Source organism: Schistocerca serialis, chromosome 1 (assembly GCF_023864345.2).
Source record: "Schistocerca serialis cubense isolate TAMUIC-IGC-003099 chromosome 1, iqSchSeri2.2, whole genome shotgun sequence".
In the NCBI taxonomy this organism is placed as follows: Eukaryota; Metazoa; Arthropoda; class Insecta; order Orthoptera; family Acrididae; genus Schistocerca; species Schistocerca serialis.
This window is the reverse complement of record NC_064638.1, coordinates 1234546359-1234559137: the sequence shown is the minus strand read 5'-3', so window position 1 is coordinate 1234559137 and position 12779 is coordinate 1234546359. Positions and strand designations below refer to the sequence as shown.

The following is a 12779-nucleotide window of genomic DNA, read 5'->3' as shown; positions in this document are numbered from 1 at the left end:
AAATTTGTTCCCATATAATAAGCCCTGTCTTATCTGAAGTATGTAATGCATCACAAATGCAAGGCCTTTTTCCAGAGAGATTGAAATATGCCATTGCTAAACCCCCCTGTAAGAAAGGTGATAGGGAAAATGCCAATAACTACTGACCTGTTTTGTTATTGACGTTGTTTTCCAACATTTTTAGGAAGGTGATGGTTTCTAGAACAATATTCACATGAGAGACAGTAGTATCCATAGTAAATCACAGTTTCGATTTCAGAAGAATTGCTCTTGTTGGAATGCCATGTACATGTTCACTCACCAAATTTTACAAGCATTAAATAACAAAACAGTACTGGTTGATAGATAAACTGAGATTTTAGGGAATTGATGGTATAGCCAACTAATGGCTAACTCATTTCTAACTAGAAGAATGCAGCAAGTTGTTCACAGTAACTCAACCAATGTAATCAGGGGAGATTCCTATGACTGGGGGGAAATCACATATGAGGTTTGCCAAGGCGCTACTTATGTTGGTCATTGTTCCTCATATATCTGAATGATCTTCCATCTAATATGTAACAAGCAGATTTAGTTCTATTTGTGGGACACTAGTGTTGTGCACATGAAGAGTTATTGTACTAGCGATAACTGTAACACATGGTGAGGAAGTAACAAATAAGGCAGAAACTTCAAAAATTTTGGGGGTCCATATTGAAGAGAACTTAAACTGGAAAAAAGCACAATTCATAACTCCTAAAACAACGTAGTTCAGCCAAATTTTCACTTAGAATCATTGCAAGTCTTGGAAGTTGATATATGTTTGTTCAATAATGTCATGGGATAACTCATTTTTCAGATGGAAAGCCTTCAGTGCTCAAAAACATACTGTAACAATAATATGTGCTGCTCACCCACAGTCATCTTCTAGTCATGTGTTTAAGGAGGTGGACATTTTGCCTACTGCTTCACAGTATATTTATTCCCTCATGAAGTTTGTTGTAAGTAATCCATTGTAATTCTAAAGGAACAATGATGTACTTTATTACAATGTTGTTGTTGTTGTTGTCGACTTCAGTCTGAAGACCAGTTTTATGCAGCTCTCCGTGATACTCTATCCTCTGCAAGCCCCTTCATCCCTAAATAACTACTGCAACCTACATCCTTCTGAATCTGCTTATTATATTCATCTCTTGGTCCCCCTCTATGATTTTTATCTCCCATACTTCTCTCCAGTACTAAACGGGCGATCCCTTGATGTCTCAGAATGTGTCCTGTCAACTGATCCCTTCTTTTAGTCAAGTTGTGCCACATATTTCCTGTCTTCCCTATTCTATTCAGTGCCTCCTCATTAGTTATGTGACCTAAAAACTAAACTCCGTCTTAACAGGCCCAATGGTACCGACCGGCCGCCGTGTCATCCTCAGACCACAGGCGTCACTGGATGCGGATATGGAGGGGCATGTGGTGAGCACACCACTCTCCTGGCGATATGTCAGTTTACGAGACCGGAGCCACTATTTCTCAATCAAGTAGCTCCTCAGTTTGCCTCACAAGGGCTGAGTGCACCCCGCTTACCAACAGTGCTCGGCAGACCAGATGGTCCCCCATCCAAGTGCTAGCCCAGTCCGACAGCGCTTAACTTCGGTGATCTGATGGGAACTGGTGTTACCACTGTGGTAAGGCCGGTGGCTAGTCATGTGATCTACCCATCTAATCTTTGGCATTCTGTGTAGCACACTTGAAAAGCCTCTATTATCTTCTTGTCTAAATTCTTTGTTTTTCATGTTCCATTACCGTGTATGGCTACGTTCAGGACGAATACCTTCAGTATAGAATTCCTAACATTTATATCTATATTCAGTGTTAACAAATTTTTCTTTTTCAGAAATGCTTTTCTTGCCATTGCGAATGTACAGTTTATGTCCTCTCTACTCTGGCCATCATCAGTTATTTTGCTGCTCAAATAGCAAAACTTTTCTACAACTTTTTGTGTCTCATTTCCTAATCTAACTCAGGATCACCTGTTTTAATTTTACTCCATTAAGTTATCCTTGTTTTGCTTTTGTAGTTGTTCATCTTGTATCCTCCCTTCGAGACACTGCCCATTCTGTTCAGCTGCTCTTCCAAGTCTTTTGCCATCCATACCTGAGTGTTCAGAATTACAATGTCATTAGCAAACCTCAAAGTTTTTATTTCTTCTCCCTCAACTTTAATTGCAGCTCCAAATTTTTCTTTGGTTTCCTTTGCTGCTTTTTCAATGTACAAGGTGTAGATTATTACGAGATGAAAAAATGACTCTATTACTCCATATTAAGGTTGCCTTTAGTACAAAAAGGATGTGCACAATGCACTTACCCAGTAATATACAAGGCATGTTCAGAAAGTAATTGTACTAGATATTTATATATATTTTTAGACAAGAAGTGTATTTGAATAAAATTTCAAGGTATTGTTGATACACTTGTTGACTATTTTTCCACATAATCACCATCCTGTTCAGTGCATGTGGTGAGCTATGGGACAAGCTTCTTTATGCCATTCTTGAACTCTCCCACCAGCTCCTTCTCCCACTTCAGAACCTCTTTCTGCACCTGCTCATCAGCTGAAAATTTAATTCCTCTCATGTGTGCCTGGGGTGAAAAGATGATAATCCGCAGTTGAAAAGTCAGAGGAATACAGGGAGTGGTTCAAAACATCCCAACCAAATGAGTCAAAGAGTGCCTTGGTAGCTAAGGCTGCATGAGGATAGGAGGTGTTGAGCAACAAGCGCACTCCTCTTGTCAGAATTCCCCTCCTTTTGTTTTGAATGCTCCTCATGAGTTTTTTAGGGCCACACAATATCATTTTGCATTGGTGGTCTCCCATGAGACAGAAATTTGACCAAAGTGTGAATTTTTTGGCTGATGGTGAACTGGTGTGAAGCCACTGTGATGACTGTCCTTTTGTCTCAGGCTTGTAATGAGCCACCCACATTTCATCTCCAGTCACAATAGAGCTCAGAAAATCATGACCTTACAGTTCAAGTAGCTCAAGAAACTTATGGGTGCTATTGACCCAGTTTGTCTTGCGCTGCTCTGTCAACTGTTTTGGGCTCCATCTTGTGCACAGTTTCTGGTACCCTGGGGTTTTTGTGAGTGTCTTGTATAAAAGAGCTCAGGAGAGCTGTGGAAACATCACAGAAATTTCATCCACTGCCAATGGATGGTCTTCATTTTTTGCACCAAATTTTCATTAAAAAATTGAAGGTCTTTCACTCCTCTGTTACAATGAACAATTGTTTTGGTTCCTCCAAACTCCCTACACCACTTAAACACACTCATTCTGTTCACAATTCCTTCACTGTAAACCATTTTGATTTGCGAAAAAATTTTGGTAGCAGCATGTAGGAAGCAGATCACAGCACATGACTTGCACTTGGTGGGATTTCTTACCGATATCTTTCACGCAACTGGACACTACAGTGTGAGTTTATGTACTACTGTATACCTACGACACTTGCTGTAGTCAGGCCCCCCCCCCTCCCACTCCCCCACCACCATTCATTGTTGTCAACTCTCAAAATGCACAGCCCATTATGGCCACTTGCTTTCTGAACATGCCTTGTATAAGGGCCAGTCAAGGGAAAACAGAACACCCGTCACAACAGGACCACGGAATGGTTCCAGTAAACATAATTAACACACACGTTAATCCATTTATCTCACTGGGAGACACCGAACACTGTTAGCCGCTGATGGATCCACAACCGCACCCACTCTTGCACTGTCTTGTCCAAATGAAACTCACGATCCCACACGTTTTCTTCAGGTCGCCGAAAATCACACTGTGAACAATCTGGGCTGTACAGAGGATGTTGCAGTGTTTGCCAACCAAATCACCAAAGCATAGTCTTTGTCCGATTATCAGTGTGGGGGCAAGAGTTATCGTGCAGCAAGATGATTCTGTTCAACAGCCAGAGGGCAGATGGCAAAACCAACAGTGGAAGAATCCCATCAAAGAAATCTAAACACATGCACACAAGTTCTGATAATGTTATGACAACCTTCTTTTTCTACAGCTGGGACCCTCTGTAACATGCCATAAAAGTCAAAATGCCCAGGATTGTATGTTGTTGGACGGAATCATCATGTTGCACGATCTAGCGTTAAAAGGTTTTTTGCTTTTCGTATTTAACCAAATATAACATTGATGATGATAATTTATGGCGATGTTTGCCGACAAGATAAAGAATGCAACATTTTTACACTAGATTGCGTACTCATGGCAGTTCTCCTTTTTTTTTTTTTTTTTTTTTTTTTTTTTTTTTTTTTTTTTTTTTTTTTTTTTTTTTTTTTTTTTACGACTTGGAAAGAGAGAAAAATTAATGAATTATCGACGATGCGTCGGTTCTCGATTGTGTTCAGGAGACGTACAGATTGACTGCGTGAAAATAGTTTCTCAAATGACCTCTTAACCCGGATTGCTTTCACGCAATCAGACTCTTCAATGAAATTACCTAAGGGACCTATTTGAATAATAAAAAAAATGCAAAACAGTGAAATTTTGTAAAAAATCTTCGGTGACGTTGGTTTCAGTCAGATGGGGAAATGCAAGAGTCATGTGACTGTGGATCCTTCAGCATTCTGCAAAGCAAGAATTGAGTGCCTCATTGCCCAGTGGGATATATGTCTCAATGGGTGTGGTGATAACTTTTAAATGGAACCATTCCCTGGTCCCACTGTGGCGAGTGCTTGGTTTTCATTTGAGTGCCTTTCATAAAATATCTAACAGATAGCACAATAAAATTTGTAAACAAGCTCATAAAGTTTCTCCTTGACAACTCCTCCTATTCCATAGAAGAATTTCTGTTATTGTAATGTGTAAAGGGTGGTGGGTAGAAATTACTAACTCACACCTGTATATTATTAAACAAAAGAAAAAAAGACATTACAAATGTTCAGCATGTAGGTGTATTTACAAAATAATTTGTGGTGTGAATGTAAATGACTTGCTACACATCATTAGGATTTATTGTAAAAATGATCCATAGAACGTGAGACTAACTAACTGACCCCATATTCCTGTTCCATAGCCATGATAGCATTAGAATATGAGAAATATACCAGTTGTGTAACATCATCTGCTGTGAGTGGCTTATTGTCTCGCGGGACAAATATGGTGGAGCTTAGTTTGCTGGTTGTGGTAGCAATGTGGCCTTTCCACAGTAAAATTTATGTACAGTGAGTCCAAAGAATTTTATTGTTCGAGTGTGAGGATTCCTCTATTCTTTGTTGTTGTTGTTCGTGAACATTATTGTTTTAGTTTTCTCATTATTAAGAAGTAGCCTATTGGTTGAAGCCATTGACCAATAGATTCTCGGATATCCTTTTAGTTTTTTGTATCACATCCTTTAAATTTTTGTCAAGAGGTGTGCTTTTTGTGTCATCTGCAATAAGACTCATTTCACTTCCAATGTTAAGAAATAAATCATTTATGTATTATAAGTAATAACAAGGTCCCGGTGTACTACCTGTGACACTCCATGATTTATTTCTTGAAATTCTTATAAATATTTATATTTTTTAGTTGTATTTCTACTGCTTTTGTTTTTCTTCATACCTGAACAGTACACCTATACTTTGCTATACGATTGCTCTACCTTTTCAAATTATGGTACTTTTTGATTTATGGGTCACATTGTTACCTTTTACATCCAATAGTGACACTCTGTTTAGTTTCAGCTTCTCTCTTTAGGTGGCTCTGCTATATTTTGTCTTTGTCGTTACTGTATTTGCCATGCTATCACTTGGTTGTTTTCCAGTGACTCAATAGACTGATGTATTAGTTCTTGTTTTGTTTGTTTGAAGTAATTGCTGAATTGCGAGCATGTTTGGTACAAATGAATTACAAAGACTGTATTTTTGTTATATATGCAATTAATTCATTAATTCTTAGAAATGTAGTGATTCATTTTTTTTAGGAAAACATGCCACCCAAACATTTGAAATGGAATATGGAAACTGATAGAAAGAGAACCCGAAAGTCTGTCACAGTAGAGACCAAAATAGAAACTTTGTCACATAGAAACTGTTGAAAAAGTAATTAGCATCTGTAGTATAATGGGACTGCCAAAGTCCACTGTTCGAGGTGCTCACGATATACAAAGGGCATTAGGAAAGTTTTCCAATATGATGCAACAATAAGTCGCAAGAGGCTGGTTGTTGCTGTGTTCTGGGAATGCCTCATACTTGCACTGTAGCCGCTCTGCCAAGTCTGTGGGTGATGTCGTTCACTAGCAGTGGTAGTTTGAAGTGCTTGCTACGGTATTGTGGTCATGAAGTGAGATTCAGGCGGTTTTGTGGTACAAGTTTGCGCTTGGTTTAAGCATAGAACAGTGCTTAGAAGAAAAGACTCTTGCACTTGGTGATATTGTGTCCATGTCATACAACTATATTCAGGTGGTACAGGGAATTTCAAAGAGGAATTTTCACTCTGGAGGATGCTGAGCAGATGGGAAGGTCACTATCATCAGTTACAGAAGAAAATGTTGGTTGTGTGAGGAAAACGGTAGACAAAGACAGGTGAATGACCTATAAGCAGATAGCGGGTACCTTAGGGATAAATGCACCAGCAATTCGTTTGATTCTGCATCATCATTGGCAAGTAAAGAACCTTTGTCGTCTCTGGGTGCCGCATAGACTGATGGACGAACAGATGACACAATGTGTGACTTGGTGCCAGGAGACGTTAATAAAGTTTTCTAAGATACAACCTTAACATGTGAATAACATCACTGTCAGAAAATCCCGATCAATTAAAAAAAAAAATCTGTGACTGACGTGAAGAATGGATGCTCAGTTCCTCCATCACGAGAACGCTCCAGCTCGGCACGCCAAAGTACACTTGTTCATCTATAATGACCACGTTGTCAGTTGGGTGTTAAACACTAATCTCCTCCTCCTCCTCCAGGGGTACATCAGGTCATTGGAAGTATAGGCTATGAGGTTGGTAGCCAGCAAAATTCTCTCTGAAGGTCTTGTAAAAACTGCAGGTGTTGGTGGTGGTTGTTGGGATGTTTAAGGGGGACTAAACAGCTAAGGTCATCAGTCCCTGCAGGTGTTGTTCTTGGTAAAATCTTGTATTTCATTTAACTTTTTATTAAGAGACATTTATGTCTACCTCTACAAATTCTTGCCACTTTTTTCTGTGTTTTATGACTATGGAAATTATTCCATGCTTTAATCCTATATTTGACAGTTTAATCCCTTGTGATGTTCCATCATCTACTGATATGTTTTTTCCTTCTCGGGAGTAACCTAATTTTATTGTTTGCTTCATTTTCTCCATAAGTTCAGACCAGTTTGTGAGGTTCACCCTATGGATTTTCTTCTGGTTGAGACCTAGGTATTTGGGACCAGCACAGAAACTGTGGGTTACTCCTATCTGTTTTCTGGTGGGCTGAAATTTTACTTTGATTTGGAGTAAGTGGTGGTCTGACTCGAAAAATCCTTTCCTGCTTTTTACACTCAGGACTTCTTTGGTTTTCCGTTTGGTGATAGCATTATGGTCAATCTTGAATTCTCCAAGTGCTTTATTGTAGGATATCTATGTCTTTAGGTTCTGTGTGGGTTTCTGGAATTGTGTTGACATAATTTTGAGACTAAAATTTTGGCAGAAGCTTGTTTTCATTGTTTTGCATTGTGTAGATGGAGGCGGTCCATTGTTGATGGGAAGCATAATAGTAGTATTAATAATGTTGTTGGGGTCTTCAGTCCTGAGGCTGGTTTGATGCAGTTCTCCATGCTATTCTATCCTGTGCAAGCTTCTTCATCTCCCGGTACCTACTGCAACCTACATCCTTCTGAATCTGCTTAGTGTATTCATCTCTTGGGCTCCCTGTACGATTTTTACCCTCCACGCTGCCCTCCAGTACTAAATTGGTGATCCCTTGATGCCTCAGAACATGTCCTACCAACCGATCCCTTCTTCTAGTCAAGTTGTGCCACAAACTTCTCTTCTCCCCAATCCTATTCAATACCTCTTCATTAGTTATGTGATCTACCCATCTAATCTTCAGCATTCTTCTATAGCACCACATTTCGAAAGCTTCTATTCTCTTCTTGTCCAAACTATTTATCGTCCATGTTTCACTTCCATACACGGCTACACTCCATACAAATACTTTCAGAAATGACTTCCTGTCATGTAAATCTATACTTGATGTTAACAAATTCCTCTTCTTCAGAAACGCTTTCCTTGCCATTGCCAGTCTACATTTTATATTCTCCCTACTTCGACCATCATCAGTTATTTTGCTCCCCAAATAGCAAAACTCCTTTACTATTTTAAGTGTCTCATTTCCTAATCTAATTCCCTCAGCATCACCCTACTTCATTCGAATACATTCCATTATCCTTGTTTTGCTTTTGTTGATGTTTCAAGACACTGTCAATTCCGTTCAACTGCTCTTCCAATTCCTTTGCTGTCTCTGACAGAATTACAATGTCATCGGCGAACCTCAAAGTTTTTATTTCTTCTCCATGGATTTTAATACCTACTCCAAATTTTTTTGTTTGTTTCCTTTACTGCTTGCTCAATATACAGATTGAATAACATCGGCAAGAGGCTACAACTCTGTCTCACTCCCTTCCAAACCACTGCTTCCCTTGCATGTCCCTCGACTCTTATAACTGCCATCTGGTTTCTGTACAAATTGTAAATAGCATTTCGCTCCCTGTATTTTACCCCTGCCATCTTTAGAATTTGAAAGAGAGTATTCCAGTCAACATTGTCAAAAGCTTTCTCTAAGTCTACAAGTGCTAGAAACGTACGTTTGCCTTTTCTTAATCTAGCTTCTAAGATAAGCTGTAGGGTCAGTATTGCCTTACGTGTTCCAACATATCTACAGAATCCAAACTGATCTTCCCCGAGGTCGGCTTCTACCAGTTTTTCCACTCGTCTGTAAAGAATTCGTGTCAGTATTTTGCAGCCGTGGCTTATTAAACTGATAATTCGGTAATTTTCACATCTGTCAACACCTGCTTTCTTTAGGATTGGAATTATTATATTCTTCTTGAAGTCTGAGGGTATTTTGCGTGTCTCATACATCTTGCTCTCCAGATGGTACTGTTTTGTCAGGACTGGCTCTCCCAAGGCCGTCAGTAGTTCTAATGGAATGTTGTCTACTCCCGGGGCCTTGTTTCGACTCAGGTCTTTCAGTGCTCTGTCAAACTCTTCACGCAGTATCGTATCTCCCATTTCATCTTCATGTACACCCTCTTCCATTTCCATAATATTGTCCTCAAGTACATCGCCTTTGTATAGACCCTCTATATGCTCCTTCCACCTTTCTGCTTTCCCTTCTTTGCGTAGAACTGGGTTTCCATCTGAGCTTTTGATATTCATACAAGTGGTTCTCTTTCTCCAAAGGTCTTTTTAATTTTCCTGTAAGCAGTATCTATCTTACCCTAGTGAGATAAGCCTCTACATCCTTACATGTGTCCTCTAGCCATCTCTGCTTAGCCATTTTGCACTTCCTGTCGATCTCATTTTTGAGACGTTTGTATTCCTTTTTGCCTGTTTCATTTACTGCATTTTTATATTTTCTCCTTTCATCAATTAAATTCAGTATTTCTTTTGTTACCCAAGGATTTCTACTGGCCCTCCTCGTTTTACCTACTTGTTCCTATGCTGCCTTCACTACTTCATCCCTCAAAGCTACCCATTCTTCTTCTACTGTGTTTCTTTCTCCCATTCCTGTCAGTTGTTCCCTTATGCTCTCCCTGAAACTCTGTACAACCTCTGGTTTAGTCAGTTTATCCAGGTCCCATTATTTTTGTTAAATTACCTACCAAAGAAAAAATATTACTTTGGTAGAATTTAAACTAATAAATTACTGGCCTAAAACAAAAATCAATCATCTATGAAGCATTCTGTTTCAGTGTTTTATGGTTTAGGCTAACACTTATTTTTTAGTTTAGCTAACATTTTCTGTGTATTTCATAATATACAAAGAGGCGTGTGCAAAAATGTTCATATCTTGAGTAAAATTTAAGATATTTTAATAATTCAAAAATCCTCAAATTCAGTAAAAATTGGGTAATCAGGTCACTTACCCCAAGTCTCTTTTACAGTGCTCTGTATGGGTACAACAATGCGGGGTTACACTTTCCCTGAACCATGAGGCAAATGTAACCTCACAAACAAAATTTTGAAAACAATTAATTGACCATATAATTTCTTTTTCCAAAAACGAAATGTAGATTGTTTAAAATCAATAAGTTAAACTTTAAGCATGAGAAATTTCAAAATCATATCTTCAATAACAATTTGGCAATTTGGTGTCAAAGTTGAACTATGCCAAAACGTGGTTACGCTTACTCCACTTCACCCTACCGAATTCCAGTCACCCATGACTTTAAAATTTTCGTCTCCCTTCACTATCTGAATAATTTCTTTTATTTCATCATACATGTCTTCAATTTCTTTGTCATCTGCAAAGTTAGTTGGCATATAAACTTGTACTACTGTAGTAGGCGTGGGCTTCGTATCTATCTTGGCCACAATAATGCGTTCACTATGCTGTTTGCAGTAGCTTATCCTCACAACAACAACAACAACAACAACAACAATAATAATAATAATAATAATAAATACATTGGAAAATCTAGGATGGAACATGAGAACATTATGAAAAATATACTTGTTACCACACAACAGAGATAGTGAGTCGCAGATAGGCACAACAAAAGGACTATCGCACAAAGCTTTTAGCCAAACAGGCCTTCATCAGAATTAGACATAACACACACACAGACACACACACACACACACACAGTGCAATTGAAATTCACACACTCATGATCACAGTCTCTGGCTGCCAAGGCCAGACTGATTCAACATCTCTGCTATATGGTGAGTAGCAACTATCCTTTTCATAATATTGTAATAATAATAATAATTGTTATTATTATTATTATTATTACACTATGTGCTATTAATTTATTCAATTTGCAGTTGTTGGTGATACACTCTGTTATGGAAATGTGTGCAAGTATTTATCTGCTAGTATTCTCTTTCACTCTTGTTAAAGTTATTTGAGTTGTTCAAAATGTATGTAAATTAGTGCTTTTGTTAATTTTGTTTGAGTAGTTGAAATTGCTTGTAAATTAGTGCTTGTTGTACATGTAACCAATCTTTATTGTAGCTTTATGTACCATATTGTTCTATATGTAATAAGGTCCATAACCACAGAATTTAAATAAAAATAAACAGATAAATTACTTCTGCTTGCTGCTTTCTTATGACACAATACAGATGGAGACCTACAGACAGAGAAAGAGCTATCTAGTTACAAAGTGATAGGAGATTGAGACACATAGCAGAAACACAATGGAGTTTGTCTTATGTGTGATAGAAATGGAGTTTGTTTCAGTAGGAGGAGCAAGGATTCCAAGGGATTAATCACAGAGAGAATTTAGAAAGCAAAAAATTGGAAAATTACTTTGTAGGATCTTATAAAAATATGTAGAGATTCAATTGGAGACAGAAAGCTAAGAAAAACATCCATTGTGGCAGATGTCACACCTTGATAATAACTAACTGGTGAGATTTAAAAAAGATTGTAGTAATCAGAAACAATATTTGCCTGTTAATGTAAGGTCACAATTGGTATCAGTGCATTGTTTCTGTAATACATTGACAATATGAGTTGGCTGTTGTTTGAATAAAAAATATAGGCAGTTGTCTTTATAGATTTTGCTCAACAGTGTATTCTTTAAAAAAGAAATCCTGTGTCTCAAGCAATAAAAGACAATCCTCAAATTTGATATAGAGTTATCTTGACAGGTTATGGGTCCAGAAAATCTGGGTGGAAAAAAAAGTGAAAATTTGTGAATGTATAAAGATTGTGATTTTCTTGTAAAAAGAATTGTGCATAGTGTGTCGAAATGTGGCGTCGTTAGCAGAAGGTATAGCATTAAACAGTGTGCCAAAATTAAAAGATGTTGCAAGTTTTCTGATATGGGACTTGGAAATAAATGTGATGTTCTTGAAAAAGGACCTTAGCGATACATTACCGGTGATATCAAGAAACATGAAAAAATTGAAAAATAAAAATTCAGTGGGAACAAACAGGTGAATTTGCAAAATACTGTACTTTGAGAACTATAGATATCAGTGCTTAAGCAATACCTTAGTTGTGAGATCTGGAGTGCTGGAACAGGCAGTGCTGGGCGGGTGGAGCAGGTGTTGTACTGGGGTCTTCCATAGGAATACGATCTCTGTGGCAAGACGTTTTGATAGGGAATGAGCTATGGATGGACTAGGCTGTTGTCAAGGTTGGATAGGTGATGGAACACCACTTTAGCAGGGGGTGGAGAGTGTCTTGTGTAGGCTGTCCCTCATTTCAGAGCGTGATTACAGGTAATCAAAGCCCAGACAAAGGTTGTGGTTCAGTTGTTTCAGTCTGGGATGGTATTGTGTGACAAAGGGGGCACTCCTTTGTAGATTGTTCTTGGGGGTGGTGGGAGGATTGGGGTGTGTGGGAAAAATGGCACACGAGATATGTTTGTGGACTAGGTCTGTGGGATAGTGCCTGTCTGTGAACACCCTAGTGAGACCATCAGCATACTGGGCAGGGGAGTTCTTGTCAGTGCAGATACACTGTCCCCGGGTGGCCAAGCTGTGTGGGAAGGATTTTTTGATGTGGAAAGGATGACAGCTGTCGAAATGCAGGTACTGTAGCTAGTTGGTGAGTTCAATATCTACAGAGGTGTGAATGGTGCCATCAGAGGGGAGGAGGTCAACATCCATGAAGG

At 38.6% G+C, this 12779-nt stretch overlaps 1 protein-coding gene and 1 pseudogene across 2 annotated transcripts in view; one reads left to right on the top strand and one right to left on the bottom strand.

Annotated features, from left to right (window-relative positions):
• Positions 1–12779, top strand: part of LOC126419177 (uncharacterized) — a 291871-nt gene that overhangs the window by 17513 nt on the left and 261579 nt on the right. The window lies entirely within an intron of this gene.
• LOC126428352 (5S ribosomal RNA) lies at positions 1555–1672 on the bottom strand (annotated as a pseudogene).